The sequence below is a fragment of the Euprymna scolopes genome, chromosome 46, assembly GCF_053919585.1.
Source record: "Euprymna scolopes isolate OS-2025 chromosome 46, ASM5391958v1, whole genome shotgun sequence".
NCBI lineage: Eukaryota > Metazoa > Mollusca > Cephalopoda > Sepiida > Sepiolidae > Euprymna > Euprymna scolopes.
Window position 1 is genome coordinate 67,893,578 of NC_136527.1, and position 27,748 is coordinate 67,921,325.

The 27,748-nt window shown below is 27.7% G+C and overlaps 1 protein-coding gene and 1 long non-coding RNA gene across 2 annotated transcripts in view; both read left to right on the top strand.

Moving 5' to 3' along the window:
- LOC145271304 (uncharacterized) overlaps window positions 1-27,748 on the top strand; it is a 285,483-nt gene that overhangs the window by 146,570 nt on the left and 111,165 nt on the right. The gene's annotated exons all lie outside the window — the stretch shown is intronic.
- On the top strand, window positions 11,266-27,609 carry LOC145271309 (uncharacterized). The gene is made up of 2 exons (XR_013865816.1): window positions 11,266-11,533; window positions 25,333-27,609. It is a non-coding gene; the product is annotated as an uncharacterized LOC145271309 (long non-coding RNA).

A 27,748-nucleotide genomic window follows, 5' to 3' on the forward strand; every position in this document is an offset into this window, starting at 1 on the left:
TCCCTCTTTGTTCAAGGAACTTTAAAGAGACTATCTTGGAAGACAATTCAACCGAAGTGTCTTTCATAGAACAACATTTTTATTTTAAAAGAAAAAAAAAACATTAATACCAGAATTTATCCCGTGTAAGGAAGACATTCTAAACAGTCTGGAAATACAGACGTAAAAATTATTTTATTTGTACCCATAAAGCCTACCAAAACAGCTTTATAGCTTTCTTTTCTTTCCTTTGAATTTAAATGTATCTGGACCTTCACAAAGAAAAATAATTTATCCCCCCTTCTCCTATTAAAAGTCAAAGGGACTTTATTTGTTTGTGGTTCCGATTCGAGGTAAAAATAACAAACTCTTTTTAAAGGAAAGACTGAACTTAAAACAAGACTTAAAAGAACTATTTTCTATGTTTGTATATGTTTCTTTTCATCCTTTCAAGTAAGAAATGTTGTTTTCTTGTATTTATTTGTGATTTCAAGTGTTTCTTTACGGGTGTCCAAATTTGTTGTTGTTTTTTTAAATGTTGCTTTAAGCGTTTTTTAAACCCTAGCTTTGTAAAATAAAAGCAACGTTAACATTTTATTTTAATAAAATTTGGATCATTTTAATTACATTTCGGGTCTGTATTTCATTTGCTCATTTCTTTAGTTTCCATTTCCGGAAAATTTGCTTTATATGTTTCTTTTTTCATTTCTTTTTTCTCTTTCAATTCGTTACCCTGGAAAACGGATTTTGACAACGACACCAAAATTTCGTCACAATGGATCCCTTCCTCGTGTTCACTATTCTAATCGAATGAACATCCCACGTGACTTCTTACTATTACTACAGATCAGCGAGCGGTATCTTTCATGTTTAAACATGCTAATCGTGGAAAAATTAAAAACTATAAATTATACGATGGAAAGAGCTTCTCAATATAGAGGGGGGGAGGAACTCCTTCAAGCTTTTCCTCAATTGTTATGTCGAAAATAGGAATCTATCCAAAAATTACGAAACTTCAGCGAGTAGAACAACTGCTATTGTGTTTTTAGTAAAAATGTTTATCGGTATAAGAAATGTTGGAAGCCATAAAATATCCGTTCCGAGTTATGTCCACTGTGTGTGAACTCTTAACCCTTTACGTTTTAACATCTAATAAAAATGCAATTTTACCCAATTTTCCGTCCAAATCACCTTTTTTTCTATAAATAACTTTACAGTCGACGAATTTTTGTAATTATTTTCGATATTACTATTTCTGACAAATTATAATCACGTTCACATCTTCAATTAAAAAAAACAGTTTTGTTATTACGCATCAGTTGGTATTCACTTCTTTACAACTGTATGAGGATGTGACACAAGGTTGGAAGGTAGACGAGGGCAAGACAGAAAAGAAAACGATGAAAACCCTGGCCTTTTAAAATTGCCTGGGCAGCAGTGTCGTTATTCCCGGGTTGGAGTGCCTCAGGCAGTGAGCAATAAACTTACTTCACTCGAGACTGGAAGCAATGCCTGAGACGGTGGACCTCGTAGAACTGCACAGAACAAAAGTCATGTCCCAGTTAACAGGAAACGAGCTGTCTCAATAATGCAGCAGAAATTGAGAGACGAATGAGAAAATCGCGTTTTTGAGCGGTTGCGCATGCGCTGACTTTTCCAATATAAACTCGACGAGATTCATTTAATCATGCCATTCACAGCAAGCAAAACCGGCGAAGTCTCCACCACGCAAGCAAATCGAAATAAGATTTGATAAAGGTAAGTAGAATATTATTTTAATTAGTTTAACATTTTGTTTTTATTAAATTTTCCAAAATTATATTTTATTCTCTAATTGTAAAATTTGACGTTAAAAAAAGGTAAAATAAAACGCAACAAACTAAACTCTTCAATTAACCTTTTAACGTGTAAAAAATCCAAATTTTTTCATTAGATTTTAATAATCATATTTTGTTAATTGTTGTATTACTGAATTTCACATGAAAACAAAGGTCTCTACGTATTCCTCGTACTTTTAAGATGATTATATCCAAAAATTACGAAAATCGATAATTATTTATTAAAGAAAATAAAAACAGAATTTGATGAGAACGATCTTTAAACATAAGAGTTCAACAGAGACGTAATTTTCCGTTTCGATTTAATCAAAGTGGCCGCAATTTTCACTTGCTAACATGATTAAAGATTTTTTAAAATGATTCAGTAATATTCAGGTAATTTCTACTGCATAATTATGAGGTTGCCATTGTAATTCATTAGAATTGACAAAATAATAAGTAGAAACCATTGTTTTGTATCTGAAAACTCCATTTACCGACTATAAAATTCCGTCCTAATAGTGTAGAAGCGCCGGATCAGTTGTTGTTTTTTTTAATGGTATCATTATTTAGACCCCATTCTGAACACTGGATCCCGTCTTTTTCGTGTTCAATATTCAAATCTAATCGAAATACGATTAGTGTTTGAATAGAAAATGCCGGTAATTAGGATTAATGTTTAATATTATACTTTAACATGAGTTTAATATTTTTAGAATAATTAAATGATATTCAAAATCTTATAGAGGGTAAAAATATACACATGAAAAAAATTCTAACTTTTATAATGTGTAATTTATCATCCAACAATTTATTTTATTGCGTGTTAAAAAAATAGAGGGGGAGGTAAAATGAAAATCTTATTCGAGTAAGACTAATATCCTACAATTATTACAAAATTGATTAAAATTATTTAACAATATGCAGTGACATTATAGCAAAACTATTAAAATGTAAATTAACGTTTAAAATAATTTCGTTTTGAATTTAACTTTGATTTTGTTTCTAACGAATTAAAAAATGACACATGAATTAAAAAATGACACATGAATTACAAAATGACACATGAATTACAAAATGACACATGAATTAAAAAATGACACATGAATTAAAAAATGACACATGAATTAAAAAATGACACACTAATTGATAAAATGAAATGGGCAAATGCAGAGATGGAAATGTAAAATGATTTTAACAAAAACAAACATTAAATAGATAATTAGACAAAAAACATTTCAAATTGAAAAGAAAATACACTGCAAACTAATAGATTGTCTAATTCATTTAGAAACACTTATTGTTAAAAAACCTTGTCTTTTTCTATGTTCTTTCTTAATGAGATTTTTATGTAAAACTTTATATTATTTCAATTGAATTCGAAAAATTACAAATGGCGTCGTACTAATAAAATGTATGATTTATTTTACCTTCAATTTTTTTGTAATATAAAATTCAATCTTTTTATAACTCTGTGATATGTAATAATTTAATTCTATTTAAAAAATCAATCGAAATAAAAAATGTATTAGCTCGAATCTAATTTATTTAATCGTTTTGGCTGTTTTTTTGAAATAACATATGGGTTTATTATGGGCTTTTGTATTACTTAACATCTAGGCTACCTTAGTTAGAAATTGTTTCATCAACTCAACACACATAAATATTATTACAATCCAAATTTTAATCTTATTAAAAATGAACAAAATTTCAATAAAAAAAAAATACGACGAGAATAAAAAAAATGATTTACAATTTTTATTCATATCATTTGAATTATTATATTCACGATGTTTAGACCGATTTTGTTACATGGGTTTCTTCATATCATAGAGGGGCGCCAAATTGATGTTTGGTGTATAACATAAAAGGATTCCGTGTGCGTATGATTGTCTCTAATATAAATGGTTGTGTGTTTGATTATCATAAAGGGAATCGTGTGTGTGACATGTATTTTCAGAACCTACCTCTGCCTCTTCAAAACTGGACCATCTAGAAATTTCTCATCCTGGAGGGAGACTTGATACCTGTTTGACGAAGATTTATCACTCCAAGACAATGAATGGGTTTTATAGTTTTTATTCCACTTTCCCCAGAGGTCCTGCAGAAGGTGGAAGTGAAATCGGCCTGCGTGGGTTCTTCTTCTACACACGTCAGCGTTCGTCTCCCCCCCCCCGTTGAGAGGAGGAGACAACGGGAAGCCGTCTGTCTTCTTAAAAGCCCAAATCAAATCTCACAGATCTAGCCAACCTGACCACGTCACTCATACGTAATCTGGTCAGCTGACCTTCGGTTCTGGTAAACGTGTCTACACTCCACGGTTACTCAACTCTCTCTCTCTCTCTCTCTCTCTCTCTCTCTCTCTCTCTCTCTCTCTTTCTGTAACAGATTTAACCTCCGACCTCAAGTAAATACTTTTGAATTTGGAAGGAGACTAATAGGTGAACTTGAAAAAAAATGCGGATTTCGGTTGACCTCTTTATTTTATAAACGAGGGTAGATTGTCCTTATTTCATCATCCATAACCCGAGTAGAAACGTTCCTTTTGCGTTATTTCATGTTAATATGGCTTATACGAGAACTGTTCCAAATGTAATATCTTCTATCTTGTATTCCGACCGAATGGCTCGGAGGAAGGATTACAAATTGCTTTATGATGACTGCACTCGTGCATTAATAACCTGAAACTTTTATTTCTCTGTTGCAGATATTGGCGGTGTGAGACTCTAAGAAAGCAACTCCTTAGATAGACGTGCGCCAGAAGCAGAGATGCGTTATTGAATTCCTGACAAATGCATTTTCGAATGGCGGTGAATATGTAGAACAATTTGGAACACAAAATGTCGCCTGCTGTAATGCTACAACCCTTTTCTTCGTAGCTCTTCAAAATTTCATGTTAAAAAAATAGAAAGCCTTACCGTGAATGGGAAACACCATTCCAAAGCGAAATTATAGATTGAGAGTAAATGTTTACTGGAATTGTTCAGGAATAAGGTACCATAATGATGTAGTAAACCGCTTCATTTTCTTCGTTGGTCTAGTAAAGAAATAATAAAATTTTTAAATAATTAATAAATAAAAGGCTATCAATTTTAAAACTGTTTCTGAATATTAAATGTATACAGCTCGGTATATCATCTATTTTACAATCATTAAACTCTTTACGTCATTAAACGCCTTTTACCACTTACACTTTTCTCAATAAGAAATAGTGATTTTTTTCCAAAATGTGTAGGAGCAGGCTAAACTCCCTCTCCCAAAATTCTACATATTGACATTAAACCAAAAATATGAACGTTTCTTTGCTCTTTTGTAAAATCTTGCAGCCATTTACTACCGTTTATTTTGTTTACATCTAACTTTTTCCATGGAAAATAATTATAAATGAAAAAAAATATTGCTGTAAAAGTACAAGTCGCAACAAGTAAATTTACTATAATTAAGTTTATAATTAATAACTCGCATTAGAATTGGATTAGTTTTCATTAATTTTTAAACGTGTCGGCTTTTTATTTTGCAAAAAAATTTACTTTTGGGTCAGTTTTTTAACAGTAAATGCAATATCAAAAATATATTTTTGTAAAAATCTACACGAATAAATTTTACGAAAACGTTGTATATTGTTTAGTTTTTGTATAAATCTGTTTTAGCACTTATTTAAAAGATACGGAGGATGGAGGATAGTTTACCAAAATTTAATTTCTTTACTTATTTAAGAGCAACCCGGATATAAGAGATTTATTCTCCAATCCCTACATCTTATATGCGGGTTACAATTATATCCAGTTTACATTGTACATTCACACAGGATTTATTTTGGGACCAGAGAAAATTTCTATTATGTCTTTTTTTCTTATATTTGGGTTCGGGTTAAACTGTATTATTTTTAAATATAAAAGTGTTTGTAGTAATGTAAACGTACGGTTGTAATTCTACCGAACCCTGAGAAACGTACAAATAATTTATCTTTTAAAAGTAAATTCTTGTTAAATGCACACGCATCATTATTTGTTTTGACATTCGACCGGAAAAAATATAAATTTAACGTTATGTTCACATGCAAAACAGATCATTTCTAAAAAAAATTATATATATATATATATATATATATAAGTTCTTTAGTTTGTTTGTTTTTTACACGTATTCATCTAAAAAATGGAAACCAAGAATGAGGAATATAGTTGAGTCATCAATTTTAATATATTGTTCATGTATAGCATCCCATATTTTCCTGCAAATTGAAATTCTAATTTTCAAAGTAGATGATAATAACTAATAACATAAAATGTAACATTTGTATGAATTTATCGATCAAAACAAATTTATTTATTCTAACTACGAAATTAATTCTTGTGCATGATTATCAGTTATTTCAAATCTTGTTGAATTCTGACACTATTCTAATAAGATGAAAACATATCTTATTTTATGCGGATGTTATTGCAAAGAAAGAACGGAAAACACCTGAAAAGATTTTAAGATTGAAGTAAATTAACTATTTATTTTAATACGTTTAATTCTATTTATTAATAGTCCGAAGTAATAATAAATTAATATATAATGCTCATCTCAAAAATGAATTCCAATTACGGAATAATATATATATATATATATATATATATATATATATATATATATTTAATATATATATATATAATTTTTTTTAGAAATTATCTGTTTTGCATGTGAACATAACGTTAAATTTATATTTATATATATATATATATATATATATATATATATATATACCAATCGGTACGAACCCGACTATTTGTATGGTTGTTTGTTTGTTTTAATTTTTATATTGGTTGTTTGTTAGAATTTGTATGTTTGGTTGTTTGTTTTAATTTGTATGTTTGATTGTTTGTTTTAATTTGTATGTTTGGTTCTTTGTTTTAATTTTTATGGTTGTTTGTTTGTTTTAATTTTTATGCTTGGTTGTTTTTTTTTAATTTGTATGTTTAGTTGTTTGTTTTAATTTGTATGTTTGGTTGTTTGTTTTAATTTGTGTGTTTGGTTGTTTATTTTAATTTGTGTGTTCGGTTATCCGTTTTAATTTGTGTGTTTGGTTGTTTGTTTTAATTTTTATGGTTGTTTGTTTGTTTTAATTTTTATGCTTGGTTGTTTTTTTTAATTTGTATGTTTAGTTGTTTGTTTTAATTTGTATGTTTGGTTGTTTATTTTAATTTGTATGTTATCCGTTTTAATTTGTATGTTTGGTTATTTGTTTTAATCTGTATGATTAATTGTTTGTTTTAATTTGTATGTTTGGCTGTCAGTTTTTATATGTATGTTTGGTTGTTTGTATTAACTTGTATGTTTGGTTGTTTGTTTTAACTTTTATGTTTGTTTGTTTGTTTTAACTTGTATGTTTGGTTGCCCGATTTAATTTGTATGTTTGGTTGTCCGATTTAATTTGTATGTTTGGTTGTCCGATTTAATTTGTATGTTTGGTTGTCTGTTTTATTTGTATGTTTGGTGGTTAGTTTTAATTTGTATGTTTATTTGTTTGTTTTAATTTGTATGTTTGGTTGTTTGTTTTAATTTGTATGTTTGGCTGTTTGTTTTATTTTGTATGTTTAATTGTTTGTTTTAATTTGTATGTTTGGTTGTTTGTTTTAATTTCTATGTTTGGTTGTTTGTTTTAATTTCTATGTTTAGTTGTTTGTTTTAATTTGTATGTTTGGTTGTTTGTTTTAATTTGTATGTTTGGTTGTTTGTTTTTATTTGGATGTTTGGTTGTCCGTTTTTATTTGGATGTTTGGTTGTTTCTTTTTATTTGTATGTTTGGTTGTCTGTTTTAATTCTATATTTAGTTGTCCGTTTTAATTTGTATGTTTATTGTTTGTTTTTATTTGTATGTTTGGTTGTCCGTTTTAATTTTTATGTTCCGTTGTTTTTTTTATTTGTATGTTTGGTTGTTTGTTTTAATTTGTATGTTTGGTTGTTTGTTTTTATTTGTATGTTTGGTTGTTTGTTTTTATTTGTATGTTTGGTTGTCCGTTTTAATTTCTATATTTGGATTTCCGTTTTTATTTGGATGTTTGGATTTCCGTTTTTATTTGGATGTTTGTTGTCCGTTTTTATTTGGATGTTTGGTTGTTTCTTTTTATTTGTATGTTTGGTTGCCTGTTTTAATTTTATATTTAGTTGTCCGTTTTAATTTGTATGTTTATTGTTTGTTTTTATTTGTATGTTTGGTTGTCCGTTTTAATTTTTATGTTCCGTTGTTTTTTTTTAATTTGTATGTTTGGTTGTTTGTTTTTATTTGTATGCTTGGTTGTTTGTTTTTATTTGTATGTTCTGTTGTTTGTTTTTATTTGTATGTTTAGTTGCCCTTTTTAGTTGTTTGTATTTGTATGTTAGGTTGTCCGTTTTAAGTTGTATGTTTTGTTGTCGTTTTAAATGTATGTTTTTTTCTGTTGGTATGTTTGTTTTTTTGTTTTTATTTTTACGTTTGATTGTCCGTTTTTATTTGTATGTTTAGTTGAGTGTTGTAATTTGTATGTTTGCTTGTCCGTTTCTATTGGTATGTTTGTTGTTTTTTTTTAATTGTATGTTTGATTGTTTTTGTTAAGTTATGTGGAAGCACTTGCAGATTAAGTGACAACAAATGTCTATTCTAACATTTAAAAACAACTTTTTAGTTATCTTCGTTAATAAAAAATGGAGTAGAAAGAAAACAACGATAGTCGTAGAATGAGTCCGTGTTTGTGGACGGAGACAAAACGTTCGACAGTCCTGATGGTAGAAAGAAGACTTCATGTACGTGTGTTGGGTTTAAATGCGACGGTAGCCATGATTGATTTTTGTGACTTAATTGAACCCGCAGAAAAAGGTCCGGGTAAGGTCCTGTGTAAGTTTGGTGTACGAATAGAAATCCGGAAAGGAAAACAGAGTTGCTGTGCGTTTAATATTTTCATATACTTTTTTTATTATCTGATATGGGCAATTTCGTGTGCAAGTTGATTGCTAGCACCAATCAGCACTGAGCTTATAAAGCAAGTATATTCAAAATCTGAAACCGATTCAACAAACAATTCCCAAATTTTCCTTGTCACACTTGATAATCTTATCATCATTCATAGGATTAAAATAAATTCACCCATTCTTTTATAGTACTAAACAAATGACCATTGCTTATCAACATTTTACAATGATATTTCTTGTCGAATCGAATAATCTATTTGTTCCAGATTTCGTGTGAAAGTTCAAACCCGCAAAATTATTACCATATCAGTCTCCCGCCGAGTCTTCTCATAAAAATAATTCGTACGATATTACTAAACGAATATTTAATATAATCACATCATTTGTATCTAACAGAAAGATGAAGGTTGTCATCTATACACCGTAAATTTAAACAACATGACACTAACTCGAGTGAACTCCAGGGGGCGAATGTCAGAACTTTATTATCCCGTGTCTTAATAAACGATGTTTCTGATGCAATTGTGTCAGAGTAAATTATGTTTGTCCACCACACTCTATTCTCAATATGTAGGCAAACAACAACACAAACATCAAGTCAATCGTTGAATTCTAAATAATGACCTAAATTTATGGTAACATTGTATGTCACCAGGACAAAAACATTTTTGTTTAACAATTATTAAAACCCTTTCAAGTACAAATTGGCATACTCTAGCTTTGTCCCCAACATTCAAACTCCTCACTCTAATATTCACAGATAACATGAATTTGAACAAACACCTATGCGATACAACAAATCTCTTCCTCAACAAAGGTTGCCGCAAGAAAATAGACTTCATTTATTGTGTTAGAAAACCTATAACACCTGCTATTATTCACTCATGCATAGATGATCATTTGTACATCTGGGATCGTGCACTAACAACTAGCTTTTTCCTCTAACACAACATCCAAAATGAATCTTTAATTTAATGGGCCTCACTGTCTATCATGTTCTAATACCTGTACCATCACCGCATTGATACATCCATGTTCTTGCTTCACAAGTAATTTAATAAAATGTTCTTCGTAAAATCACTACCTTTAATGCCTTCTCGACGAAAATTACCTTGACTAGTCCAATAGTCAGCTACATCTCATTCACTGTCAAGGCACCCATATATTTGAAAGCTTTCAACTCTAAATGCTTCTATCCTCGGATTAGCTATTGAAATTTCGTTCTGTATCTCTATTATTCTAATCATACTGACATTTAGAAATGTGGAATCGTTTGAGGATCGTTCTCACATCTAAGCTGGTGCACCAACAACTAGTCTCTCTTTCTCTTACACAGAGTCAAAAAAAGTCTCTAATCTAATAGGTCTCTCACCGTCTATCAAACTTCAACCCCTGTACCATCACACCTATGATGCATCCATTTTATTTTAAATAATATCGACCTGTCAGACAGTAAGCTACATTCCATTCATTCACTTTCGAGGCACCCATATATTGGAAAGATTTAAATTCTAAAAGCTTCTATCCTCAAATCGCAAGCCTTTGAAAATTCTCATTGAATCTATTTTCCCACCTATAGCGACATGCAGAAATTTGAAATTTAAATGAAATGTTAACCAACATCTCGCTGAAGAAATCATCTCTTAGCATTCTTCAATTGATATTTTTTCAGTTCACAAAATCTCTTATGTCTCAATGGCAATATTCATTATTTAATGTGAATTAAATTAGTAAAACACGTCCCAACAATTAACATCTTATAATGAATTTATTTTATTCCTTTTCAATATAATTTGTTTGGTGACGCACAGCGTTGAAATAACGGTTGTTAAGTATACTGCAAGATTACCGAGCATTTAAGTGAATACTTTTTTTTGGGGGGGGGTATTGAAATGCTGGTTAGTTGTACCATATATTTGGGTTTTTTTTAATATTTATCATGGATTCATAATCTACCATCATTGTTTTGGTTCATTTGTTTGGGATTAATTTGTTGAACAACTGATGATGTTGATCGGTCCAACAACCTTTCGCAAACACAAATAAAAAAGATGTAAACGTCGTTGTTGATTGACGATTGGATGAGTGATAAATCAATATTCCAACTCGGTAAAAGTCAATAATTATATGTGGAACCAAGCTGGGAGATAAATATGGCCTTTCTGAAATTAAAAAAACAACAACATAAAAGTAGTTAGTAACAATATTTAATATGCAACATTGTTGTATTATCTTTTGAGTTAATCATTTTATTTGCAACATGTTGATTTGATGAAAGAATTTAATGTTTTTTTTTATGAGAAATCGACCAGAAATACAAATTAAAATCACTTTCACATGTTCAATAAAAAATCAATTTTATTATTACGCATCTGTTGGCATTTACTTCTTTACAACAGTATGAGGATGTGACACAAGGTTGGGAGGTAGACGGGGTTAAGGCAAACAAGAAAACGATGAAAACTCTGGCCTTTTAAAATTGTCTAGACAGCCATGTCGGCATTCTTGGGTCGGGTTGTCTCAGGCAGTTGGCAATAGATTTACTTAAGTCGAGACGGAAGACAATGCCTGAGTGGCCCCCCAGAACTGCACAGCACAAAAAGCCATGCTCTAGTTACCAGGGAACAAGCCACTTCAATAATAAAGCAGGAGTTGTTAGAGACGAATTAGAAAGTCGTGTTTTGAACCAGTTGGGCATGCGTCGACTATTCCAATATAAACTTGGCGAAATTCACTTAATCATGCCATTCACAGCAAGCAAAACCGGCAAAGTCTCCACCACACAAGCAAATCGAAAAAAGATAAAAGTAAGTATAATATCATTTGAAATAGTTTAACATTTTGTAAATATGTTTTATTAACTTTCCAAAAGTTTGACATTTTATTCTTTAATTATGAAATTTGACGGTTTAAAAAAAAAGGGAAATAAAACAGCAATAAACAAAATTCTTAGATTAACCTTTTAACGTGTATAAAATTAATTTTTTGATTTAGTTTTTAAAACCGTATTTTTTAATCGTTGAATTATGTATTGATTAAGTTTTCTGACGTTTTTTTAAAAAAGAAAACTTTCTCATTACAAAATACTTAAAGGCTCTCCCGCTTTGCATGTTTCCGTTGCTTTTTTTTTTTAAATAAAATTATTATTTAGATCACATTCTGAACACAGGATCCCGTCTTTCTCGTGTTTACTATTCAACTCTAATCGAAATATGATTCGTGTTTAAATAGAAAATGCCGGTAATTAGGATTAATGTTTAATACTAAAATTAAACATGATTTCAGTATTTTAGAATATTTAAATGATGTTCAAAATCTGATAGAGGGTAAAGATAAACACATGAAAAAAATTAACTTTTCTAACGTGTAATTTATCAAACAAGTTATTTTATTCGAATGTAAAACAAAAAAAGGTCGGATGAAAATCTGATACAAGTAAAACTAATATTTATTCTACAATAATTATAAAACGAATAAAAATAATTTAACCATTTGAAATGATTTTATAGACAAACCATTAAAAATGTAAACGTTTAAAATTTCTTTTTGAATTTGTTTCAAACGAAGTTAAAAATGACACATAATGAATTGATAAAATGAAATCTAGTAAAATGCAAAGATGGAAATATATATCTATATTTACAAGCAAGAGAAATTTTTAGATTATGACTTTGTTAACATTCTTCCACAAAAAGTGAGATTCTACTTTTTATTTTATTAATTATTTTATTTATTTTTGCAATTCCATCTTAATACAACAAAGACTTGGAGACAAACTACAAACAATTATATTGAAGCGGGAGGTCAATTTGGCATAACACTTTAATGTAAAATAATCACACATTTCCGAACCAAATATCGGTTTAAGGATATAAATCAGATTTAATTTTTATCAATAAAGATAATTTGTGTGATTCAGGGAAGGTGGGGTAGAAAGTCCCCTTAAATCAATGTCTGACTAGTACTTCTGCTGAAGAAATAAAACAAAATAATTGATCCATATAAAATCGTTACATGTCGTTCAAACAAACCAGATAGGTCGGAATGTGGTTAACCATATTCCAAATAAGTTATGTATTATGCTTGTCTCTAACTTATTCACCCAAAAATTAATAAGTCGGTTGATATAAAATAACACAAGTATTTCTCTAGTTATATGATTTGTTCAGTAATTGAACCACTGACAAATGTACTAAATCGGCATCTTTGATTTTTTTTTTTTTTTTTTTTTCATTTTATATGCAAACATGTTTCGGGAAATTTGTACTTCCTTTCCACCTTAATAATTAATTTTAACATGACAATTTTTATAAGGTTTCGGTTATGTTGAAAGCAAATATCGCATTAAAAATGTCCGCAAATATTTTCCCGGATAATAATCAATGTAATTTTTTGTTATAAGTTGTGGCCATCGTTGTACGCACAAGCATGCGCCAAGAACATGCTCGCGATTGCGCATACCATTTAACATAAGGAATTACATTGATTGATTACATTGTTTGTGGAAATTTTGAATGCGATATTTGTTTTCAGCATACCCGAAAATTTACAAAAATAATCATTTAAAAGTGAAAAGTAAAAATTTACCATCATTCCCTTTGCTATGACATAACTTTAAATTATAATTGTTGTGCAATTTCTAAAACATGCAATTCTTAGCATTCAAGATGATCTAAGTCCAGTGAACACACCACAAACTAATGCATTGTCTTACCCTTTTTTCTTTTTGTAAAAAATAAACAAAAAAATAAACTAATGTTTAAAATGCTTGTCTCTTTCTATTTTCTTAGTTAATGAAATTTTTATTTACAAATTTATATTATTTCAATTGAATTTGAAAAATGCAAATGGCGTCGTACTAAGAAAATGTATAATATATTTTGCCTTTAATTTGTTTGCAACATAAATTTCATTTGATATTTTTATAACTCTGTGATATGTAATAATTTTATTTTATTTAAAAAAAATCAATTTAAATTAAAAATGTATTAGCTTAGTTTAAATCTAATTTAAATCCTTATTTTTTTTTTAAATATAAAATATGGTGGGTTTATTACGGGCCGTTTCACAAACACAAGAACACACATTAACATTATTACAATCCAAATTTTAATCTTATTAAAAATGAACAATATTTAATAGGGAATAAGTGAAGCATGCATGTCCCCCCCCCCCTGAGTCCACAGTGAACAAGGCATAAAAAAGTAACTAAGTTCAACACCCCCCCATTTACATTTAGCCCCAAAGTCCCCAGGGGACGTCAAATTCTGAAAATGAACAAACGGCGCGGTTTTAGGCTTTCACATATTTAAATTTGAGTTCAGCACCATGCAAAACTGCTCAATTGAGATACACAGAAAATTTTGGACATTTATGGTTAAATATCCCCAAAACTAGACTGTTAATATTAGCTCTTAAAGAGCCCCTGGGGAAAACCCAAGAGTTATTGCGAAGTATGGACAAATAAAATTATATAGAAATCAGTTAGTTATAACATTTCACAACGTTTTATAAAAATCCAAGTCATCATTTTTTTTTGTTGTTGTTGTTTTTTTAATAAGCAAAAAAGTGTCAATTTTAGCCATTTTTATCCGAAAGGCACTCGGGATGGGGGGGGGGGAGTTTTCCCCGGAAAATCCGTTCTGTTACTTTTTTACTCGTATTATGTTTAAAAAAAACAAAAAAAAAAAAAAAACTGAATTCATTTTAACAATGTTTATTCATATCATTTGAATTATTTTCTCATCTTGTTTTTTATATTCACGAGGTTTAGGCCGATTTAACCTCCGACCTTATTCAAGGAAATCTTTTGGAATGTGGAGGAAACTAATAGGTAAACTCGAAAAAATATACGGATTATGACTTGCTCCTTTATTTAATTAACGAGAGTAGATTGCGCTTATTCCATCAGCCATAACCGGGTTCTACTTTTGCGTTATTCTTGGTGAATATCGCTTATACAAGAAATGTTACAAATGTAATGCCTCCTATTTTTTTTCATTTCACCCGAATGGATCCGAGGTGGATTGCAAATTGCCTGTTTTAGATAGAAGATGAAAAATAACTTGCCTTACCACTAACGTTAAGTTGGAATGGCAACCACCATCCCAAAGCGAAATCATAGAGTAAATACATTTTTACTTATATTTTTCAGGAATTATGTTCCATAACAATTGAGCGTCTAGCGAAAATATTTTCGTTTGAGTAGTAAAGAAAGAAATAACAAAACTTTGAAATGATTTAAAAAAAAGAAAAAAAAACAAGGAGACTTTAACAGTTTCTGAACGTTGAATATATACAGGTCGGTATATCGTCTTTTTTACAATCGCTCAACTGTTAACTCTTTACTACTTACTTTGATCTCGGCAAAAAAAAAAATCGATTTTTTTCCAACATTTGGAAAAAGCGGGCTAAGCCCCCCCCCCCCAGTTTTACATAGTGACAAAAGTAAACCCAAAATATGAACGTTTCTTTCCTCTCATTTTAATATCTTGCAGCGATTTATTACTGTTTATTTTGTTTACATGTAATTTTTCCGTGGAAAATAATTATTTAAAAAAAAAGTAATATTGCTGTAAATGTACAAACATTGCGAATTTAATTGAATTTACTATAATTAAACTTAAAATTAATAACATTAGGATTTGATTAGTTTTCTTAAACGTTTAAACATGTCGAGTTTTTATTTTGAAAAAAAAAAGTTACTTTTCGGTTAGTTTCAAAATGAATAAATGTTACGAAAACTTTGAATATTGTATTGTTTTACTAAATATGTGCGACTAAAAATGATGTACGATCATTGTACGACTAAATTGCCACTGCTGCTGATTAAAGCAACTTCACCGCAGGTAATCAACTGGGTTTGTCAGCGTAAAATATCGTAAAAAAATCTTGTAATAAACAATAAAACGAATTACTCAGAAGTTTCGAGTGATGTTTTGCAAATATATTGTTTAAGTCCATAACCATAAAGAAAACTCCCGATTTTTATTAAATATTCCCTCTTACACGAAGTCTGTCAGGGCAAAATAAAAAATGTTATCAAAACAAACAATAAAACGACTTGGTCACAGTCGGAATTACTTTTGGCAAATTCTTAAAGATTGAGATTTTTTTCTTAACTCAGTGGCTCACTTTTTAAAAAAAATCTTTCTAAAATAAATAAACAAGTTTATTTTTTTATTATTGAAATAGAAACAAAACGAATTAAGTCAGCCGAGAGTTTTTTTTTATTTAATTTTGTAAGTGACCTTTTTTTTTTAATTTTAATTTCGTAACACAATAGCAATATGACACTATAAAATATTTTTTTTAAATGTAGGATAAATCCCTGAGGATTGAAGTAACATTTTCAATCCCGTGTGCCTCTTTTGGGAACTAGTTCCCCCCACATTTAAAACATCACTGTCTAACTGCTCTCGTACGAAGGAAAGTAAATAACTATTTCAAATAATTAGTTTCAGTTTTTTTCTTTTTTTTTTTTTTAATTTTTAAAATAATATTGCATAAAATTCCGTTTTCGTTTCTAAAAAAAATGTGCGCTGCTTGTTCAACCTGCAAAGGGTATTTATTCCGAAATTCGTGGGGAGGTTGAAAATAAGAAAATTCCTTCCAGAATTACCACTCCACCCTCCCCATGTTAAGAACGGCTTTTGGAATAAACACCAGTTGCAGGTTGGACAAGCAGCGAGCAGCGCCCATCCCCTCCACCACAGCAGAGGATATCCTTCTTTAAATTTATATTATCGAATACTGATATTTTTTATTTTTTAATTTAACTGGAGTAAAAAGATTCAAACCTTAAAAATAAATAAACCGAAGTGACTTTTTCTTTAACTTTGATTTTTTTTTTTTTTTAACACAAACTATATTCTAAAACTTTGAAACTAAAATTTATAACAAATTTAAAATCTCTCGCAACGCAAATAATTGTATTTCTATTTTGTTTACTTTCTGGCTAAATAGAAAATATTTAAAAAGAACGACCAAAAGTAGCACCCAGAATTGAAAAAAAAATAATATAAAAAAAAAATTGTGCAAACTTTTGATATGAATCTAAAGATATATTTGCAAAAGATAATGTCTCGATTGAAATTTTTAAATTCATTTTATTGTCAATTTTTACGATATTTTGCGCTGACAAATCCAATAGCAAGTTCGTGTTAAAGGTGATTTAATGAAAAAATAGCAGTAGGATGAAAAAATCGTACATAATTAGTCGTAAATTTTAGCAAACAATCTTATGTACCATTAAAAACCGCTAAGAGTAATTGTCTGATTCGGCTGCTGCTGATTCAATCAAATTTATACGATATTTTATATGACAAACCGCAGGAGGAGCAGTCAGTTGTACAAAGATCGGAAATAATTTGATCGGGAATATTTAGTAAAACCGCTGTATATTGTATTGTTTTTCTTAATCTCTGTTTTAGCCTTTATTTAAAACATACGGAGGATGAAGCCTTGCTCGTCAGAATTTATTTTCTTTACTTAACACAGTAAATACTTTTAAATATGGAGGGTGTTAATGTTCTGACTTGGGTTAAGAGACGTATTTTATTAAAGTGCCATCCAGTTAAAACGTTGTAGTAATGTAAACGTACGCTTGTCTTTTCTACTGCACTAGAATAAAAAACACATAATTTATCTTTTAAAAATAAATTATTGTTAAATGCACACACATCATTATTTGCTTTGATATTAGACCGAAAAATGTGAATTTAACGTTATGTTCACACGCGAAACAGATACTTTCTTCTAAATATTAAAATGATTATACAAAATTTAAAGAGTTTTCACACATAATCACCGAAAACCTTCGACCTTCTTCAGGTTTATTTTGTCGAATTCTTGAATGTTTTTTGTCGAATTATGGAATTTGGATAGAATTTCGAACAGAATATTTATTGATTTCACGGTGGCAGCACCCTCGTGCCTCTCCAGTCATGACTTGATATAGGTCTAAGTAATTGGCAATTGTATTTTAATATTAATAATAATTAATTAAACTAATAAATTAAAATAATATTAATAATAATTAATTAAACCTTCACCATTCAGTAGAATATCACTTTTATAATTGATTTATCCAAATAATCTAAGCACTTAACCATGGGTCATTGCGGACAGTTCTAGTAGGAATTTAGGGAGCCTTAAACCTATTTTTATTTCTAGTAAATATCACTATTTATTACTAACTAGCATGGGTGCCCAGCGTTGCCCGGGTGTTTGGAGATGTGTATTGAGCAAAAAAAAAAGTGATAGTAGGAAGGCAGGCTCGAACCCGTACTGAGAAGGAAAAAAAAAGTGAAGTATTTGCTGTTAGGATAACCGCCAAACCGGAAGTGACGTAGGTTTAAATTAAGGCTAGACAATCGAAAAGAGGGGATGACTTTCGAAAATATCGGTGAAAAAAAGCGACCCTTTCCTGTAGAAAAGTGCCCAGTTGAGGGTGAAGAAATTAATGTTTTTAGCCAATTGTTCCGTATTTATCGTCTGAAGGGTCGAGCTTCAAAACGATACTCATCTTATGAAAATCCGTCGCCGCTGTAGAAAGTTTTAGGCAGACATGCAAACATACATACAAAGATTTATATATATTGTTAGCTCAAATTTTCGACCCAAACCGATAAAAAATTTTCCCATATCTCTGATTACCCTTTATGAAAAATTTCAAATGTTTAGACCAGAAATTGTCTGAGTAATTTGGTAGAGACCAAGCGGTTAATTTTTTTTTATTTTTGTTCCCTATTATGACCCCTTAACATTTATCGTTTTGGGCTCAAATCAAGTAATTAAGTTTGATCCATGTCCAAGGAACCTATATCTAAAATTTCAAGTGTTTATACCCAGAATTGGCGGAAGGGTTTGGTACAATTTTCAAAGGTGAAATGGTTACACTTTGACCTCTTAACAGCCACATTTCTAGCCGAAAATCGATTACAAAGATTTTCCTAAATATCAAATTTCAAGTCTGTAGAAAATTGACAGTTATTGTATGGGGAAATGTACAGACAGACACACAAACATATATAGAATATTATTAATATATATATAGAATATTATTAATATATATAGAATATTATTAATATATATATATGTTATTAATATATATATAGAATATTAATATATATATAGAATATTAATATATATATATAGATTATTATTAATATATATATAGATTATTATTAATATATATATAGATTATTATTAATATATATATAGATTATTATTAATATATATATAGATTATTATTAATATATATATAGAATATTATTAATATATATATATAGATTATTATCAATATATATAGAATATTATTAATATATATAGATTATTATACATATATATATATAGATTATTATCAATATATATAGAATATTATTAATATATATAGAATATTATTAATATATATAGATTATTATACATATATATATATAGATTATTATACATATATATATATAGATTATTATTAATATATATATAGAATATTATTAATATATATATATATAGAATATTATTAATATATATATATATAGAGAATATTATTAATATATATATATAGAATATTATTAATATATATATATATATATAGAATATTATTAATATATATAGAATATTATTAATATATATATATGTTATTAATATATATATAGAATATTAATATATATATAGAATATTAATATATATATATAGATTATTATTAATATATATATAGATTATTATTAATATATATATAGATTATTATTAATATATATATAGAATATTATTAATATATATATATAGATTATTATCAATATATATAGAATATTATTAATATATATAGATTATTATACATATATATATAGATTATTATCAATATATATAGAATATTATTAATATATATAGAATATTATTAATATATATAGATTATTATACATATATATATATAGATTATTATACATATATATATATAGATTATTATACATATATATATATAGATTATTATTAATATATATATAGAATATTATTAATATATATATATATAGAATATTATTAATATATATATATATATAGAGAATATTATTAATATATATATATAGAATATTATTAATATATATATATATATATAGAATATTATTAATATATATATATATAGAATATTATTAATATATATATATATATAGAATATTATTAATATATATATATATATATATAGAATATTATTAATATATATATATATAGAATATTATTAATATATATATATATATATATAGAATATTATTAATATATATATATATAGAATATTATTAATATATATATATATAGAATATTATTAATATATATATATAGAATATTATTAATATATATATATATAGAATATTATTAATATATATATATATAGAATATTATTAATATATATATATATAGAATATTATTAATATATATATATAGAATATTATTAATATATATATAGAATATTATTAATATATATATAGATTATAATTAATATATATATATAGAATATTATTAATATATATATAAAATATTATTAATATATATATAGAATATTATTAATATATATATAGAATATTATTAATATATATATAGAATATTATTAATATATATATAGAATATTATTAATATATATATAGAATATTATTAATATATATATATATATATAGAATATTATTAATATATATATATATATATAATATTATTAATATATATATATAATATTATTAATATATATATATAATATTATTAATATATATATATAATATTATTAATATATATATAGAATATTTTTAATATATATATAGAATATTATTAATATATATATATAGAATATTATTAAAATATATATATAGAATATTATTAATATATATATATAGAATATTATTAATATATATATATAGAATATTATTAATATATATATATAGAATATTATTAATATATATATAGAATATTATTAATATATATATAGAATATTATTAATATATATATAGAATATTATTAATATATATATAGAATATTATTAATATATATATAGAATATTATTAATATATATATAGAATATTATTAATATATATATAGAATATTATTAATATATATATATAGAATATTATTAATATATATATAGATTATTATTAATATATATATAGATAGATAGATTATTATTAATATATATATATATATATAGATTATTATTAATATATATATATATATATAGAATATTATTAATATATATATATATATATATAGAATATTATTAATATATATATATATAGATAGATTATTATTAATATATATATATATAGAATATTATTAATCTATATATATATATATATATAGAATATTATTAATCTATATATATATATATATATAGAATATTATTAATATATATATATATATATAGATAGATTATTATTAATATATATATATAGATAGATTATTATTAATATATATATATATATAGATAGATTATTATTAATATATATATATAGATAGATAGATTATTATTAATATATATATATAGATAGATAGATTATTATTAATATATATATATAGATAGATAGATTATTATTAATATATATATATAGATAGATAGATTATTATTAATATATATATATAGATAGATAGATTATTATTAATATATATATATAGATAGATAGATTATTATTAATATATATAGATAGATAGATAGATTATTATTAATATATATATATATATATATATATATAACTGCAAAGATATATAATCCATATCACATCAGGACAGTATTCAGGAGTAATTCAATTCTCCGGAAACAGTTTGTTAGGGTCAAGCCTCCTCGATTACAGAAACAAATCATGACAGAAGAATTGTGGAGAGTAAGATGACTCAAAGAAGCAGCACATATGCTGAGAGACAATCACTTACTAAGTAGATTTAACATAGAATTTAACACGATATGGGAACCGTTAATTAGAAATGATAGATAATAGACACTCGAAACACCTCATGGTAAGAACTGCGATCGGAATGTCAAGAACGGGAGGAAAGAGGTGATGTAGTAAGAGTATTGAGCAACCACCAGCCTAAAAAAATGAAAATAGCAGCAAGTAGAAAAAGAATATAAACCATTAGAGGCAGAAGTCAGCCTGGCTCTGCAAGTTTAATAGTTTTATTAAGAAGCAGAAATTTATTTACAAACGAAAACCTGGAATCCTATCTAAAGGAAATGAAACGAAACTTCTTTTGTGTATTTATCATTTATTTATTTTTATTTTTGTATTAACTGCGATACTTGGTTTCAATTATTTCACATATCACTGTAAAAACATAAAACTTGAATTTAAAAACAAAAACAAATGAATGTTTTTCGCTTCATTTCTATATTTAAAAAAAATTAAAAAACGGTACTAGTGCACTTATTGATCCGTGCTGAAATAATAACGTTATTGTTTAAAAAGCCATTCTAAACATGAGATTGGGAGGGTGTTTTGTACCTATTCTATACTTTAGCCTTACAATTGAATAAAAAAAACTATATAATAAACCTTTAAACTTGGAAATACGATTTAAAAAATAGCGCGGATAGCACAAAAAAAACAAACAAACAACATAACTGTATGTATTCGATAATAATTTTTTAAAAAAGTATTCCTTTACTTGGTACGAACCTGCAACCAGTTGGTTATAAGGCGAGCCTGCTTTTCACTGCGCCACGAAAACTGAATTGCAGCAATCTCTTGTTTGTATTCTATTTAAACCAATAAATGACGTGTTAATAGAATGGGGTCAATCCGTCAATTATTTTAATCGCTCTCTCTCCCCCTCCCTCTCTCTCCCAGCGTTTCCCTCCCTCTCTCCCTTTCCCTCCCTCCCTCTCTCTGCCCATACAATGATTTAATCCCAGAGAAACAAAGGAAAGAACAAAGCAAACTGTTAGGTTGCGAATGGCAGACATTAATGTAGCGTAGTGTTCGTTAATTAATTAATTAATTAATTAATCATTCCAATAATCCATGAATATTTGAGTGGGTAGTGTTAGCCAATCAAAATGTGAGAATCAAGTATGGGGAGACGTTATTATTTTCATTGTAGAAGAAGGGAAGGTAAATGGTGTGTGTAATAGGAAATAGATCAATTATATAGGAAGTGGTCTTAATTTAATACCCTGTGAGTATAAATAAATAGGGGGAATAAAATGGGAACTACTCCTCTCTAGATTATGATGATGATTGCGCTCCTCGTATTTAATCTAATGTTTTAATATTACGAATTAATGTGTCTAAAATGTCGTTCTATAGTTAAATGAGGTAATGACAAATAACGTAAACATAATAAATTTCTTTGTGCAATCTGATGTTTTAAACCTACGGTATTTTAGTCCATGGGAAAACTGCGCCTCTTTTATTATATATATATATATTACAGGGATTGTATGGGACCTAATATATAGTAATGATTTTAATTTTAAAAAAAAATGACTCGTGTGCCACCACTGAGAATCGAAACCAAAATGTTCAGCTTACGATTTACTTTTTTCTCTTACGTTAATGCCCGAGCTATGAAAACATGTTTGCTGCAAGACTATGAAATAAAACATGAAACAATAGCTATTACGTTACACATGCATACTCTTGATGCTGTCGTTCGACCGTCACTTTACAAATTACATTTTATTTTTAATTTTCACACTTTTACACTGATTTTCCCCGGCTCAAACCCAAATATAAAGTTCCGCATGGGTTCGAATACCCTTTATTACTAGTTACCTATCTGTGACCAAAAGCTGACAGGAGTTAGGTGGGCATTTTTTAAAAAACAAATACATTACGCATGCATATATATATATATATATATATAGAGAGAGAGAGAGAGAGAGAGAGAGAGAGAAAGAGGTTTGTGTTTACTATAACCTTTTTATGCAAATATTACGCAAGTATAAATCATGTAGAATATCTGCATGAATATAATTACACGTAATAGTAAACTAAAGATGATTTTTCTAATAAGAAAACCAGAGAAACAAATAATGAATTACTTAAAATGAATATTAAAAAAGAATATGCAAATTAGATCTTTTGCAGATGAATGCAATTCCACGACCCATATATAACAAAGTTGTATTATCTTTTGAAATAAATAAAAAAAGAAGGATTTTTGATATGAATACCATTACACAAAACTCAAATTTATAGGAGTATAGATATGTAACGTGGAAAAAGGTTTAAAGCTCCAAATGGAAATTAGATCAGTCCATAAGGATTTGTGCGGTAATGGTTAGAGTATTTTGAACATCAATTGTAAAAGTGATCTTCTCATTCAGGTTGAAGCTTTCATTCTCAGCTGTTCCGAAGTTCTTAGGTCCTCTGTCCAACCATGGCTGGCAGGGCGGAAGCATAATGCCCGCGTGAAGTAAATAAAATGTTCCGTTCGAAATTCCGTCCAATTCCAGAGTTCGACAGAAACATTCCCGAGTTCGACAAGATGCACTTGAAAAAGGTCAGTTACATCGACGAAAACGTTTGAAAAATGATTCTCAAGATGAGAACATTAGTTTGATGAAAGCAAATAATACCAATGTTCACGTCAATCAAATCAGAAACGAAATTTGTGTTAATCTCTATAAATAGATTATTCCATTGAACATTTTTTTGTTATAATCGATAACATGTTTGTTTAAAAGTTCATACAATCATTTGTTTTGTAATATTATGTATTAGAATAAACTCACTTTCATTCGTTTGTTTTAAACGTTATACTTATTAGTATTTATTGAATGAGTGAAAATGTGGAATTGTTTTAGTGTTTATTGTATAATCCATTACTATTTATTACATAATCTATTAAAATTTATGGAATAACTCCTAATGAAAGATAGTTTTACAAACGTTATTAATATCATTTTACTGTCATCCTTATAATATTTTACTATAATTGGAATTCTTAAAATGCATTATATTACTTATTGTTTTTCAGAAAATTTACATTTAATAAATATCTAATATCAACCTGGAAGTTTTGTTTGCAAATAATTATATCAAACTCTTTATTATCTGATTCATATATATATACATACATACATATATATACATACATACATATATATGTATATATGTATGTATGTATATATGTATGTATGTATATATATGTATGTATGTATATATATATATATATATATATATATATATATATAATATACTGTTTCCTCCTTTTCCTAAAACGTGTACAAAAACATCAAAATTTGTTAATCTACAACTTATTTTGTTTCAATTAATTTCCAAAGATTTTGAAATATTTAAAAAAAAAATAATTTATAACAAATCAAATTGAACACAGATTTCTTTTGGTTTCCTAACATTAATGAAATCACAACATAAAAAAACGTAAAAGCAACGTTTCAGATTGGCTATATTTATTTTACTTTTAAAAACTGAACAATTACATTAAAATATATTCAGCAAAATACATTTGATTTCAACGAGAATTTCCGAAAACCTACAAAAGTAATTGTAAATATTTACATTTTTACAAATTCATAAAATGATTGGAAACAGTTTTTTTTATCGATGTTTAAAAATGCGAAAACTGTACATTTTGTAATATTTTTATCAACAAAACTTCTATCTATTCACAGGTCCATGGAGGAACAACAAAGGCTTTTTTTTAATATATACGCAATAAAACGGTGTCTTCGTTTTTAAGGGATATTTACAGTTCAGAGGTGTATACCTCACGATTTTTAAAACTATTTTCTGAACAAGTAATTTTACAAAAAATACAAATAAACCCTCGATAGAAATTTACGATTCAGAGGTGTATACCTCACGATTTTTAAAACATACAGAAAAAATATTTTGAAAATATGCAAAAGCCAAGAAACACTGGACTGAATAATTTTTCATGTAAAATATGTAATTTCTCATTTTTAAAGCAATCCCATTTGATAATGCATAAGATGACACATGCAGTTGAGAAACGTTTTGTTTGTCAAGTTTGTAATTCTGCATTTGCCAGAAAGGATACATTAACGGCACACATACGGACACACACGGATGAAAAACCTTATTCTTGTGACGAGTGTAACAGTGCATTTCGACATAGATCACATTTACAAAGGCACATACGGACACACACTGGCGAAAAACCTTTTACTTGTGGAGTGTGTCGCACTGCATTTTCACAGAACTCACATTTACAAACCCACATGCGGACACACACTGGCGAAAAACCTTTTACTTGTGGAGTGTGTCACACTGCGTTTTCACATAAATCCAGTTTACAAACCCACATGTGGAGACACACTGGCGAAAAACCTTTTACTTGTGGAGTGTGTCACACTGCGTTTACACATAAATCCAGTTTACGAACCCACATGCGGAGACACACGAGTTAAAAACCTTTTGTTTGTGACGAGAGTCACACTGCATTTTCACACCACACATCGTTACAAAACCACATACGAAAACACACGGGAGAAAAAGCTTTTGTTTGTAGAGTGTGTGGTTCAGCCTTTTCAGTAAAATCAAGTTTTAAAAGGCACATGAAGAGACACGTTGGTGATACGCGTTTACAAATAATTTAAACACTCGCATACAGATGAACATTGGACATGGTTTTATGGCATAATACAAATAATGTAGCAACCCTAGTTTAAGTCCAAATATCAATATACCAAACTTTCATGGACGACATCAACTGGGCCCATGAAAACAATTTCCAAACTAACCTGGTTAAAAATGTGCAGGAAAAAGTATTTCGCACAAGAGGACGGTTAGAATAAGCTGAAATATTTTAGTTGGAATCTCTAAAAACAGGTTAATGTCTGCATCCGAATAGATGCCTTATCTCCAGCAATATATATATAAATTAATTTAAACACGACATCAACTTTAATGAACGAACATTTACTTGTTAATTTGTCTCTTAGTTATATTTATATAAATGTACGAATACTCTTCTATATAATCTGAAATATTTCCACGATCAGGCCAGCATTTTAAATAAATCTGTTTAACATTTCTATAAACATGCTATCAAAATTTGAGTTTTGTTTTTCAGAATTATTGCACAATGCCTGATAAATATCATTCTATACAACGACTGAAATGCCTTGTATAACAAACAGTCGTGTATTTTTTTATATTTCAGTCATATTTTAAAATATCTTATATAGTTGATAATAAAATACATAATTGACCCAATTTTAATTCCAAATTTCTGAAAAATAAAAATGTACGAATCAATTTTTAAGGATCACAAATGAATTGCCCATTTCAATTTTCAATCATTTGTTAAATATAATTTCATATGATTATTTCCAATGTTCAAAGTCGAATGTCTTTTAATGGAAATGTTTACATGGATCTTTTACGATATTTCTGTTATTTGTGCTTCATTGAGTTTGACAAAAATAATATTCAATCTTATTTACTTCAACAACTCTGAAAAAAAAAACTTCAAAGCTATTTTAGTTAGAATTGAAATAAAAGCGTTCGCGTCGCCATTCCATAATTAATTATTATTACCTGCGAATTCTACCCAACACTTTGAAACTGAGACATGTCCAAAATATCGGAATGCGAGTAACATACGCGTCCAGATTTTCGAGAGAAGCCTTACATCCTCTAATGTCAGTATTGACAATAATATCTTAAAATAACTAAAACTCTACAAACTGTATCATTGTAATATTCTTCTTCCTTCAATTTCCTCACGTTGATGTAAAACATCTGGTCATCATATGAAGACTCGTCAACTCATTTAAAATCACATCAAAATGGACCAGACACTCGTCTAGCTGAAAACATTATCAATAATTCCCCCCACTCTTTATCTGTGCCTAAACCTAAACGTAGATTCCATGAACAAATCTTTCTTAGAACTGCACGCCTGTGAAGTTGTCTTCCGTTTTCTTGCTTTCCAGCTGACTACAATATGGTTGTCTTCAAGTCCAACGTAAACAAGTTCTTGATGAGCCGTTCCAGTTGCTAACAAATTTACCGAATTTGCATTACGAACGATTACTTTATTTTCCAACCTACTACTGTACA